The sequence below is a fragment of the Papaver somniferum genome, unplaced genomic scaffold, assembly GCF_003573695.1.
Source record: "Papaver somniferum cultivar HN1 unplaced genomic scaffold, ASM357369v1 unplaced-scaffold_76, whole genome shotgun sequence".
Lineage (NCBI taxonomy): Eukaryota > Viridiplantae > Streptophyta > Magnoliopsida > Ranunculales > Papaveraceae > Papaver > Papaver somniferum.
Genome location: NW_020650526.1, coordinates 3,578,009 through 3,591,669, shown reverse-complemented (window position 1 = coordinate 3,591,669; position 13,661 = coordinate 3,578,009).

The following is a 13,661-nucleotide window of genomic DNA, read 5'->3' as shown; positions in this document are numbered from 1 at the left end:
GTTTCGAAAGGATGTCTTACATGCATCGTGTTCATACATCCTTATCTGATTGTAACCACTGTAACCATCCATGAAGGAGAACATGCCGTGTCTGCTGGTAGCATCTACTAACATGTCGATGTTAGGCAGAGGAAAATCGTCCTTGGGAAGCACTTGTTCAGGTCTCTGAAGTCCACGCAACACCGTATCTGTCCGTTTTTCTTCTTTACTGGAACCACATTAGATAACCAGGTCGGATGGTAAATAGGTTTGATGAAGCCAGCAGCTAGAAACTTGTGAATTTCGGTTTTGATTTGCTCTTCCACTTCGTGGCTGAATTGCCTCGGAGACTGTTTGATCGTCTTGGATCTAGGTATGATATGTAGATGTGAGTTACCAATTTTTCATCTAGACCAGGCATTTCCTCATACGTCCAGGCGAATACGTCTTGATACTCCTTGAGAAGTTGGACAAGACTCGCGCGTTCGTCTGTGGACAAAGTCGAACTGATAAAGACAGGCCTGGGAGATTCTACATTCCCAATGTTAACAGTTTCGAGCTCGTCAGTTGTTGAGTTGGTTCCATCTTGCAACTGTCGCGGAGCGTCCAATACTTCTTCTTGCGGCCCATCGTTCTTGAAGCACTCATATGGGCGAAGAGACTGGGTGCCAGTCTCTCCTGCTAATTGCTAACAGCGGCGTCGGTATATTTTTTTCCCCTTCTGATCACGGCTTGCCTCGAAAGTTCGTTCCCTCTTGGTGTGAACGTGGGTTGAAGCTTCACCGGATAAAGATGGACGCCTCATCAGCAAAGGTGTGTTGTGGTGCTTATCCATTAGTGATGCAAGTCGTTCTTCTTCCTGAATTGAAGCCCACGTGGGTAGTGTGGTGCACATGACTTTGTCTAATCTTCCCTGCAGAGTTTCCTTTGGCTCGAAAAGTTCCACTCCTCATATTGGTGCGTACGGAGACAATGATGCCGGAATACGGATGACTTCCTCATTTAGCATGGTCTTTAGGCACTGGTGATACGTTGAAGGGATGGCCTTATTTTCATGAAGCCACGGTCTCCCTAGTATCATACGATAGACCGTCTCCTTCTCTATGACTTCAAATTTCACTTTTGATTGAACATGCCCTACTGATAAATTCAGATTGACATACCCGTATGTGCTGGTACGGTTTCCTTCGAAGTTTTTCATTGTGGTGGGCTGTCGTACGATATTGCATGGGAGAACCTTGGCTGTCCTGAGAGTCTTGAGAGTAATTACATTCGAAGATGCTCCTGTGTCGATGAGGGCCTTTCTGAACTCTGAACCCTTGATGTGTGCGGTAACATGCAAGGGTCGGTTGTGACCTTCTTCTGCCATCATATCTTCTTCTGTAAATGTAACATTATTTACAGATATTTTTGATGCACTTAGGACCTCTGGACGTGAAGGAGCCAGGTGTACGTCCAGGGCTATCTGGTTAATTGCAGCAAACGTCTCTGCACGCTGATTCTTCGAGAGGTGTAAAAGTTCACACAAACTTTCCACTAGAGATGCCGCTTCCTGATCCACTAGTCTCTGGTTCGTAGTAAAGCTGTTGATTTGAGAGGGACCAGTCCCCGGTGTGGAAGCATCTGGAAAGCTCATCTCTGATGTGATTTTGACGAGGAGGTCAAGTATGCCATTTATCGCTTCCTTGATCAGCTCCATGTTCTTCGTGTGAATCTCTTGTACCCGTGCTAGTTCACTCAACGTTGGAAGTCTCCTGATTATACTGTCAGGTACGCCGTTGGGAGGAGGGGTATCTCCGTTGGAGGAATCACCAGGATTTGAGGCCATTGAGGCGGTCCTAAGACCAACCATTTGAAACCGATCGAATGGTATTGAAGAATTGACTTTACAACCGAGAGATTAACCTCCCGCTGTGGTCGCCAATTGTTTATGGGTGAAAACTATTCCTGCCGAATTTGGTAATTTGGGGTATGTTGATGAGGAATGAATCCAAATCCTAAACAAATACATTGCACGGGAGTGCTTTGTGATTCGAGAAATCAATATGTACAATTCTGGCCTAAACCAAGAAATGGCCGTTCCAGACTTGCTTCGGTCACAATGTGAATGAGATGGGGTTAATCTTAGGGAGGGAAGAGAAGAAGGTGTTGAGATTTTGAAGGTGTTGGCTATGTATGACTTGTATCAGAAAGCTGAACTGGCCTGCAAAATGTAAGCTATCATTTCCGGTGTTTGAATACGGTTGTATTAACACTTGCTTCTGTTGTCTTGTCTTGTTTGAAAATAGGGAGGAGAACCTATTTATACAAGTCATTGAGCCTAACCCACGTCTCTCATGGGAAGTGGAGAAAGTGGAGTGATGGAGTAGTGGAGTTGCGTGTGTTAGTGTTACACGATCAGTCTTGCCCACTTCTCCCTTCATCACTAACCGTCCATAACTTCCTGACACATTCTTGTGATGGCGTGTTGTGCGTTCCACGCTGTAAACCGCCAGACCAATAACCAAGTATGTATATCCCCAGTTTGTGACATGATTGATGTCTCGAGTATGTGGATCGTGGGACCCACAGAAAGTAGCATGTAATGTTAGATTAAATAAATAAGTTATTTAAGGAGTCGATATTTATGAAATATCGTGTGAATCCTATGCATGTAATGCATCGAATGTAGTTAGCATGAGTGAAGAATCTCTGTTTTAAGACTTAATGGAGTAAGTCACGATTAAGCGTCTTAAAATAGATGCATGTCTAGCCATCTTCAAGTGATCGTTTGGGGCTGTACAGGTAAGTCCTGATTTGGCCGATCACTTGGTGTGGTAGACTGACGGATGGCAATCACCACGACACCTCATTGACCAGTTAACTCCTGACCAGGATTGTATAACCAAACAGGTGAAGTTGAACAGACGAGATGATCTTTGAGACGCTCATCTGCGACCGTTAGTAGAATTATGGTTTATGAAGAGGTGCGCAAGCATCGCTCTTCAGTTTGGTCGAATCCAAGCTCGAGACACGATTTTGGCAAGGCCGATTGGGCATGCGTGTAGACAGCATGTGGGTGTATATGTCCATACCTCATTGTCTCGTGAAAGTGTAATCTAGATCGCTCAATTTGTCCGGCAAAGAAGTGCGGCTAGGATTGATTGTGACAGAGATTTTTTGCAGCAAAGGCCGCGCGTCATGCCAACTTTGGGCTCGCGTTTCGATGCGACCAAGCCTGGTCGGTCTTAGCTGATTAGTTTGGTGTGCATATGACGGGCTGGTGTACACGGCTGTATTTCATTGTCCTATAGAAACTTGATCTAGGCCACTCAATTTTTCTGGCAAAGTTGAGTGGTCGAGATTAGTTTATAATTGGGAGGTGTGATCACGCCTAGTTTGGGCGTGCGAATCGAGGCAACCAGGCATGATATGCCTTGGCCGATCGGGTGTGGAGATAGATGGGCCCACAATGATCATGTTGATGCGCACCGGACCTGCCTAGTCTATTCCTGGACCCTTCGTTCGTGCAGGAGAAAATGGATGCTCGTGATGTTCAAACCCTAATTTGGGTTTCACCGGTCGTGCGCCATGCCTTGTTTGGGCGTACGAACTAGAACGATCAACTATAGTTGGTCCTGACTGATCGGTCATGTGTGTAGGCGGGCCCACGATGATTGTGTTGACATGCTCCGGGCCCTTTGAATCTACATCTACACCCTCCATCTATGCCTGCGAAGATGGATACTTGAGACTTCTTTGCGACACATGTAATGTGCCGGAGACCCTAAATTAGGGTTTCACGTTCGCGCTGCTTTGGCTGGACGATTTGGCAAGCCATGTTACCCTTTTGGGGAAGTCGACCATGCGGGGCCCGCATTGGTTCGGTCGTGAATACTATAATACCTGCCTGGGGTTATGGATCCGATCTAAGCCATCCAATCATGCTGGTGAAATTGGATGGTCGTGATCGTTTCTGAGACTGATACATACAGTCCAGATGCTCGATCGGGCTAGTATAACACTCCGAGAGTCGTAGCCTATACGGGTATTTCGTACATGCCTCCTTATTTAATGCTTGGAGATTCGTGTCGCTCTGCTGAGAGCGATCACTCAGTCGTCATGCGGCACCAATAATGAGAATGGAGTAGTACATGAAATATAAAGTTGGTCATGCATTAATTGGTAATGCTATAAGTTTTATAGTGAAGAAGTATTCTCCACTTTATCAGTGACTTTATCCTTTGCAGGATGTTAGCGCATAGTTTTGGCTTTTACAATTTTAGCCTTAAATGAAAATCCACCATCAACACATGTATTCCTTGAACCGAAGTTTTCGAATTTTGTTGATCAAGAGAAATCGGGAGGATTGTGGAATTGTATTTCCAAGTCCGCGAACTGTCGGAAGTTCTCGACCAACAATTTCTGCTGGGATTTTCCGAAACTCGTTTGTGTGCTCAGTCCACGAACTCAGTCCGCGAACTCAGTCCGCGAACTCAGTCCGCAAACCCATTCCGCGAACTGGCGGAAGTTCTCTTTCCGAGAATTTTTGCTGAGTTTGGAAAGCTCAACCGATTAACTTAAGTCCACGAACTTGTTTGTGAACTTAAGAGGTTATGATCTAAAGATGTGCTCTGAACATGAAACATTAAATTACTAAGGAATGCTTTATGAAAACCGTGGCTATAATGTTCATGAGCCGATTCAATCGAATCGAATCATCTTTGTTTCAATTGTGTCTTGTGTAGTTACATATGATCTCATAGCAATTGAACAACTCCTTAACTAGTTCATTTGAGTCACTTGAACTAGTTATGGTGAAGAAGAACAAGGTTAATATGGATGCTCATATGGTTAATATTTTGGGTTACTATGTTGAACCAACATACACGTACATGTTTGGGCATGGTTTTCACGAACCCAGTAAACGTCTACCCAAGTGTGTGTGACAAGCTAAGTTTTCGATCTAACAGTTGAGAAATATTAGCATGAATCTTAATCAGGTTTTCATCTAACGATGAATAAGGATTGCTTTTTAACTAAGGCAAAACCCTGATTTGAAGGCTATATAAAGGAGACATCTAGCATGGTGCAAAACTAATCCCCACACGTCTGTGTACTACTAGTGCGCCCGCTAGAGTCGATCTCCATTAACCTTTGATTTTCTTCTCTAAAATCAGGTTAACGACTTAAAGAATTCATTGGGATTATGAAGCCAGACCGATACTACTTTATCGTAGTTGTGTGATCTGATCTTGCATCTTCTATCGTACGAGTACAATCAATTGATTGTCTTGAGATTGTGAGAGTTCTCCGATAGGCAAGATAAAGAAGTCACAAACATCTTCGTCTCACTATTTGTGATTCCTCGACAGACCGCCCGTGTAGTCAGAAAGGATTGTAGAGAGGTGATTGACCTTCGGGAATATAAGACCGGATTATCAATTGGTTCCTTCACCTTGATTTTATATCGAAAGACGAAACAAAACCTAGGGTTTATCTGTGGGAGAAAGATTTATCCTTTGATATACTTTTCTGTGTGAGACAGATCTGTTTATTATCAAGTCTATGATTTTGGGTTACAACAACTCTTGGTTGTGGGCGAGATCAACTAAGGGAATCAAGTGCGCAGTATCCTGCTGGGATCAGAGGCATAGGAGCACAAATGTACCTTGGATCAGTGGGAGACTTATTGGGGTTCAACTATAGTCCAGTCCGAAGTTAGTTTGCAGTAGACTAGTGTCTATAGAGGCTTCACACAGTGTGTATTCAATCTGGACTAGGTCCTGCGGTTTTTATGCATTTGCGGTTTCCTCGTTATCAAAATTTCTGGTGTCTATGTTATTTCTTTTCCGCATTATATTTTATATAATTGAAATAATACAGGTTGTACGTTCGTGATCATCAATTGGAAATCCCACCTTTGGTTGTCGATTGATATTGATTGATCCTTGGACATTGGTCTTTGGTACCGTCCAAGTATTCCTTGTATGTGATAAAGACTCGCTATTGTTTTTAGCTTGAGTAAACATCAAATAAAGAGAGAGATATTAACTCCTTGAGATACTTTTATCTAGATTGAGTTTGACTGTCTAGTTGATTCTTTAGCAAAGTATTTCGGAGTTAGCCCAAACAGATTGCTAAGCGAAATATTGGGTGGTGTTGTTAGACCCCCGCTTTTTCAATATGGTAACGACCATGAATAGTAAAAGTGGGATTTGGTGAATGATTTTTCCTCCCCTAATCAAAGTTGTAAAAATGTGAAGTTTACATATATGGGGAGGGGTACTTGGTTGAAGGTGCATATGCGGACCATGTACCAAGTAAGCTTTATAGCTTAGCCGTAATGGTATAAATGATGCTTAGGCCTCATATGTAGCTGCATAGACTTGACAATGGAACATATTAAGCATGGGTAACCAGACTCGTTGATGCATATTCCTTATGCATTTTTTACGGAACGGCCTATACGGACTAGGTCATTACCATTATTGCTTGGCCACAGCCTCGCAAACGAGTTGGATTGAGTTTCTGTCCCTTCGTAGATGAACTACAGTCTGTGCTTGATCCCTTTAGAGTAGGGAAAGGTATGTAGGCAGCCGCAATGAGTTGCAGCATTTCCGGTCCAGCACGTTGTCACTTATATCATCTAATTTAGAGATGATTGTGGCACTTTGGTCTCTCATATCATATGGCTCGGTAGCCCGACGCAAGAGATGATTGTAGCCATACTTGATGAGGCTAGTTGCATTCCATTCCTTGGATGCGCATACTTCCTGTCAAGGCGTTCGACGTAGGCATGTACCAATAGTGCATTGGACATGGCCAGGAAAGTAACTCATATCGGTATGCAAGTAGCGGAGCCTGCATGAGACTAAGGGAGATGGAATAAGTCCGTCAATGGCCTATGGGAAAGTCCAAGAATGCCTTATGCCTGGACCACACTCGAAAGCCAAATATGCATGCAAGATGCATCGTCCATAGCTTATATGCTTTGAACCCTTCGCAGAACAAGGGTAAGTTGGAACGGTGTGGAAGCTAAAATAGCTGCATCATGCTCCACGAGCATGCTTGCAAGGGCAAATAAACGTGCATTTTCCTAGTTTTAAAGCCCAGACTGTAGCTTCATCATGGCGCATCAGAGAAGTTATGGCCTACGCGCCCAGGCGGGCGAGGCGAAATTTTCCGGTCCATCACAGTTGGTATCAGAGCAAGTTCCGAGATAGCTCTAGGGACTGTGCGGAGTGGACTCGTCAAAGAGTAATTTTCCTTCAAAAAGGAAATAAAGTTGGAGAGTAGGCCAACTTTTGCGCGAAAAAGAGTTTGTAACTGCTATGTCAGTTACTATGCGAATCAAGTTGAGCTTGTCTAAGTGCTGTGAGTTTGGGTGGCCTAAGTGGCACCCCACTTACGAGTGGATATCCGAAAGACCGTCTGGGACAGTGGGTAGACAATGGGACTGATCATCCCCACACGTTCGCAACTGGCCAATGGTATGCGTTGTCAGGCCCGGGTAGCACCCCACTTACGAGTGGAAACCTGGGTGACCGTCAGGGACGGTGGGCAACTGGATCTTGTTCCACACAGTACTACAGTTTGTTGGCACCGACTTTGTGAACTTTAGGGACCCCTGAGTGTGTAGTATGGGATGCACATTCAGGATACCTTGTTAAGATATCCTTTTGGCACTGGCCACATGAGATTCTTGTTAATGTGGTTGACTTTTTTTTTTTTGGATTCCTGAGTATGCGATATGGGACGTTTACATAGAAGGTCTAAATTGATGTTCACGACAACTTGAAGAAACCTGTGATTTCTGAGCATCTGATATGAGACTTTTGTTCAGGAATCCAAACCGAAGAGATTGTCCACAATAGTTTTTGTTTTGAATTTCGGGGACGGAATTCTTTAAAGGGGTGAATATTGTAACACCCCATGTTTTTAGCATGGCGCATGCTAAAAGATGCGCCATAGTATGAGATGAAGCTTCATCTCAAGTTCAGTTGCGTTGCAAAAGGAACTTTGGGCTAGGCCAATACGGTGCCAAAAAGGCGTATTACGTTGGGCATATTGGTCAAGACCAATATGGCACCAAGAGGGTGTAAGTTGTAAGCTATATTGGCCAAAAGCCAATCTCTCATCAAATGATGCATTATGCCAGTTGGGAGGATGGCCTAGAACAAAGTAGCGCCAAAATGGCGCGATACGCAGGTCATTGGCCTATGACCAATATCGCATCACAATGGTGCAACAGGCCAGAGCAACCTGGCCTTTGAAATGTACATCCATCACGGCTGGACATTGGAATGTCCTATTGGCCAAAGTCGGAAATACAGCCATCACGACCCTTCAGTGGACCTGGCTCAGGAAATGTTCAGCCATCATGGCCGAATATTGAAACTGGCATGTGAGCCGGAACTGAATGTACATCCATCTTGGCCGGTTATTCAGAAATATATGGCAACACCCATGAATAGTAAAAGTGGGACTTGGTGAATGATTTTTCCTCCCCTAATTAAAGTTGTAAAAATGTCAAGTTTACATATATAGGGAGGGGTACCTGGTTGAAGGTGCATAAGCGGACCATGCACCAAGTAAGCTTTATAGCTTATCTGTAACACCCAGTGTTTTTATCATGGCGCATGCTAAAAGATGCGGCATGGCCTGAGATGAAGCTTCATCCAATGCTTACTTTTCATAGTGAGATGCATTTGTCCCGGGGTCATATTTGGTGCCAAGGAAGGCACATCGTGTAGGCATATTGGAAAAAGTCTGATCTTGCATCATCCTGATGCATTAGGCCAGTTGGGTAGGAGGCCTTGAGATTGCAGCATAATCATTGCGCATTATGAAGGATATTGGCTTAAAGTCAATACTTCACAATCATTTTGCATCAAGCAAGAGAGGGCTATTTCAGAGAATATTGCATAATCATTGTGCAATACGGCAGAACGAGTGATGCGTAATCATTGTGTATCATACCAGAGAGGGATGGCCGAACGAATGTTGTGCAATCATTATGCGCAATCATTGTGCGCAATCATTGCACGCAATCGTTGCGATGAACAATCAAGCAGGCATGTAATTTTGGTCCCCTTTCCATACTTGTAGAAATTCCATTAAGACATATATTAGGAGGGGTACTTGGTTGAAGGTGCATATGCGGACTATGTACCAAGTAAGCTTCATAGCTTAGCCAAAGGAGTATAAATGATGCTTAAGGCTCATTTATAGTTGCGTAGCCTTGCGAAGAGGGCATTTGATGCTTAGGTATAACTATGCCATGTCGCGGACCCGATGATGCATAATCATTATGCATATTGACGGAACGACCTATACGGACCAGGCCATTACCACTATTGCTTAGCCACGGGTTTGCAAACGAGTTGGAATAAGTTGCTTGTCTCTTCGGGATGAACTACAGTCTGTGGTTGATCCCTTTAGAGTAGGGAAGTGTACGTAGGCAGCCGCAATGAGTTGCAGCATTGTCGGTCCAGCACTTTGTCCCCTCATATCATCTAAGCTCGGTAACTCGATGCAAGAGATGATTGTGTCCAAACTTTATGAGGCAAGTTGCATGCCAGTTAGTGGATGCTCATACTTCCTATGAATCTACAAGAACTGGTAAGCAAGGTAAGGTAGGGAATGGCAAAAGGCTTAGAGCGACCTATGCCTAAGTCCAAGGCATATGCCCCATGCCTGGACAAGATTCGGTAGTTTGACGGTTGCTCATCTAGAGGAAATTTAGTGATGAAATTCCTACGTTGAAGCAAAGCCAGTTATGCATGCAAGATGAATTGGCCTTGGCCTTATAGACTTATACCCTTTTGCGGACAAGGGTAAGTTTCGAACGATGTGAAAGCTAAGTTAGCTGCATCATGCTGCTCCACGAGCATGTTTGCAAGGGCAGATGAACGTGTATTTTCCCAGCTTTAAAGGCCCGGATCGTAGCTTCATCATGGCGCATCGGGGAAGTTACAGCCTGCGGGATAACGCGCCAAACGCGTAATTTTCCGGTCCGTCACATTATCCGGAACGCTGTAAATGATGGTTAGGCCTCATTTATAGCTGTGATGTGATTTTAACAAGTTGTAGAAAGTGATATTAAAGATTCGTCCAACTCGGACGTGTGAAGATTGATTTTAAATTTAAACTAGAAATTAAATAGAAGTGATAACAATTTTACGGGAGACTAGGATTCAGGATTCAAACTTTTTTCACAACCAACCGGTTCAAATAATGACTCAAAACAATTTTCGTTCTTGTAGATGGGAAAAGACGATTTGCTGGTTTTTAAAGAATTGAGGAGACGACCGTACGCAGGAGACTCCTCGAACCGAGCGAAATGTTAAACCTCACACAGATGCACCACTGCAAAGGGGGTGCTTTAGATTCGAGAGATCAATCTGTAGTACTTCCGACCTAAATCAAGAAAATGACCGTTCCAGAGTAAATTCGGTCACAAGAGAGGATGGGTTGATCTGTAGGAGGGAAGCTCGGAAATGTGTGGAATCAATGGTAATCAAAGATTGTGGGTGTATGAATTCTGAATATGATAAGCTGTGAATGATTGAAATTGCTCAATTGAGAGTAGTTTATCAATTAATGAGTTGATGATCTCGTGTTGTCGATGAGGCTTGAGATTGATGATATTGTTGATACTGATGATTCAATCATGATTCAGAGACTTATTTATATTGCTGGAATTTTAGACACCATGATTCCGTGAAGTGTGACAGTTGATGGGATGAAAGAGTGGGGAAATGGAAATCGTGTTTGAGGCCAGTTGCTCATCGTGTGATGACTTGGTCGATTTTCCATCCACTACTTTGTGAACTCCTTCAACTGATTGCACGACTTGCTCACATTCCAACGTGTGTATGAACACACGTGCCATAGACCGCCAGACCAAAACCCTAGTTAATATCCCCCCAAAGTGACATGATTAATGTCTCGTGGTATGTTAGTCAATTGATGACTTCGTGGTTTGATGGGACGATGGCTCCATGTAGTTGCTGAGTTGAACATGATGTTCTGAAACTCATGAATTGAACATGTCATGAGACAAAGGTATAGTTCTTACGATGAAGTGACGAGTATTGCTCAGTCGATGGATCATTGAATATTGATTGTTGAACCAATATTCCTTGGTTTGAGAAAATATTTATCATCTGAGCAAGTGTTGCTCATGTGATGAATTGTTGAATATTTGATCGTATGAGAATGTGTTGCTCATCTAGTGGATTATTGGCGGCGTACCAAAAATATTAATTAGAATACTGGTCATTGAACCGAGCATAATTAATAAAATTAATGACCATGAGGTCGTCGTAAAATTATTAAGGTTGGAATCTAGAATGATGATCCTTGGATTCAGAAACCTAATTTGATCAATTGATGATCAATTCATGGTTCGTCAGAAGTTTAACCATGGGACGAAGGAGGGAGAGACTACATGGACCGTGGATCAACCATGTAGTGTCCATATGCTCACGTGAGAAAATACCAAGACCTCTTGAAGGATTGGTGAAGAGATGATCAAATGCTGGTTTAATCATTTATTCAAAAATGCTCGTCTGAGCCTTAGGTGAAAAAACCTAATTAATTATGAAGAGGTGAGGGACCGACCAAGGGGTCATGAAACCGTCCCTGGGTGGTCATGGGATCGAATGACGATCACTTCATAAAAATCCAAAGTGTTTGGAAGAGTTTTGGACCTAATACGTGCAATTGTGCAAATTAGGTCAAACTGTGAAAATTGATGGGACCGGCTTCTTTAAGCCAAGGAGCCAATCTTGGTCGATCAAGATAACATGATCGTGTCCCCGGGACGTCCATGTCTCAGTTCTAAGAATTTTTGATATTTTCTGACGTGCAGTTGAGCGTCCATTCGAGAAAATATGCCAAAATTAGGGTTTCGCTGAAACTGAGGAAAACACCATGAGATGATGGAAAATAATTATAAAATAAAGGAATGAGGAGGCGTGGGACCGTGAAATCAAGGTATTGTCGGCAAATCGTGACCACGGTCCGGTGGTGCCTCTCCCTTAATTTTATAATATTTTTCATGATTTTATGAAAATATCATGGATTTAAAGAGTTTTGATGAATTTAGGGAGTTTCCCTGAAGTGAAGGAGTTTTTATGAGTTCAAGGAAGCAAAAATATTAAAATAATAAAAACAAGGGTGTGCGGGGCCTTGGGAGGCATGGTCGGCCAGCTAGGACCCGGTCCCACAAGTTTTCATATTTTTTTTATATTTCTTAAGTATTTTTCATGATTTGAGAGAATTTTTCCTAATTTGAGAGATATACCATGAAATCAAGGAATTTGATGAATTCAAGGAAAAATAAAAATAATAAAACAAGGGGCATGTGGGACCGGCTAGGGCATGGCCGGCTGGCTAGTGGCTCGGTTCCACAAGTTTTCATAATTTTATTTATTATTTGATGATTTGTGCAAAATACCATGAAATCAAGGAGGTTTTTCATGAAACTAGAGAAATAATAATAATAATAAAATAATGAGGAACCGTGAGGTGTGGGGCCGGCTGGGACCAAGGCATGGCCGGTTGGCCAACGATCACTCCCCACACTTCTTTCCTTAATTTTATATTATTTTTACGAATTTATAAAAATACCATGAAACCGAGGAGTTTCCTCGAGACGAATGAGATTTGATAAAATGAGAGAATTTTCATCAAATCATGGAAAATAATAAAAATGCATTAAAAATATAAAACTGGCGTGGGATTGACCACAACACGGTCGGTCGGTCGTGTGTCCGTGCTCCCAGCACCCTGGTCAATATTTTTAATTATTTATTATTTTCTTCCCTATTTTGCATAGGTTCATCGTTTCGTTGTATTTTGAAATACTCTTTCCTGCGGTGACTGTTAGTGTATCGTCGTTGAATACACATTCACCATTTGAATCGGGGCTTACTTAGAGGTAGCTCAGACGCCCGGTTGTTGATTATTTATTACTAATTGTGGAATTCGGTGGAGAATAATTCACAAAACTGAGTAATAAGATGTTTATTATTAATTCATAAGATAAGCTGAGGATTCGACTACGAATTCAGAATAATAAAGTGAGCATTACCGTTCCATGGGATCGTAGATTTGACTATAGAATCAGAGTAATTAAGATTTATCTGTTACCATTTATGAGACCAGTTGTGGATTTGATCATGAAATCGTAGTAATGAGATAATATAGTTATTGCTATTCTATGAGATCAAGTCGTGGATTCGATCATAGAATCAGAACAATTGTTTATTTCCATTCCATGGGACCAGTTGTGGATACGACCATGGAATAGGAGCAATTGTTATTGCTATTCCATGGGACCAGTCGTGGATTCGACCATGAAATAGGAGCAATAATAGATTATTCTGGGAATTCAGTAGTGAATGTCACGGCAGAATTAATCTTAATTAGGAATAATTGACTTTGTGGCTCTATACTAGCAGAGAAAGCTGTCCAGGAGCATTAATTATCCCGATATGAGATTGTCGGTAAGTCATATCTTTTATATAGTCATAGTAAACTCGTTGTTTGTTCCTGAAGACGTTATCGCTCTATACTAGCAGAGCAAGCTGTCTAGGAGCCGTCCATCTCGTGATACTATATAGAAATAATCACTGAAAGTGTTCAGTATTCATGAGATATGCCGTTGTCCAGTCGTGAGACTACATATCTAC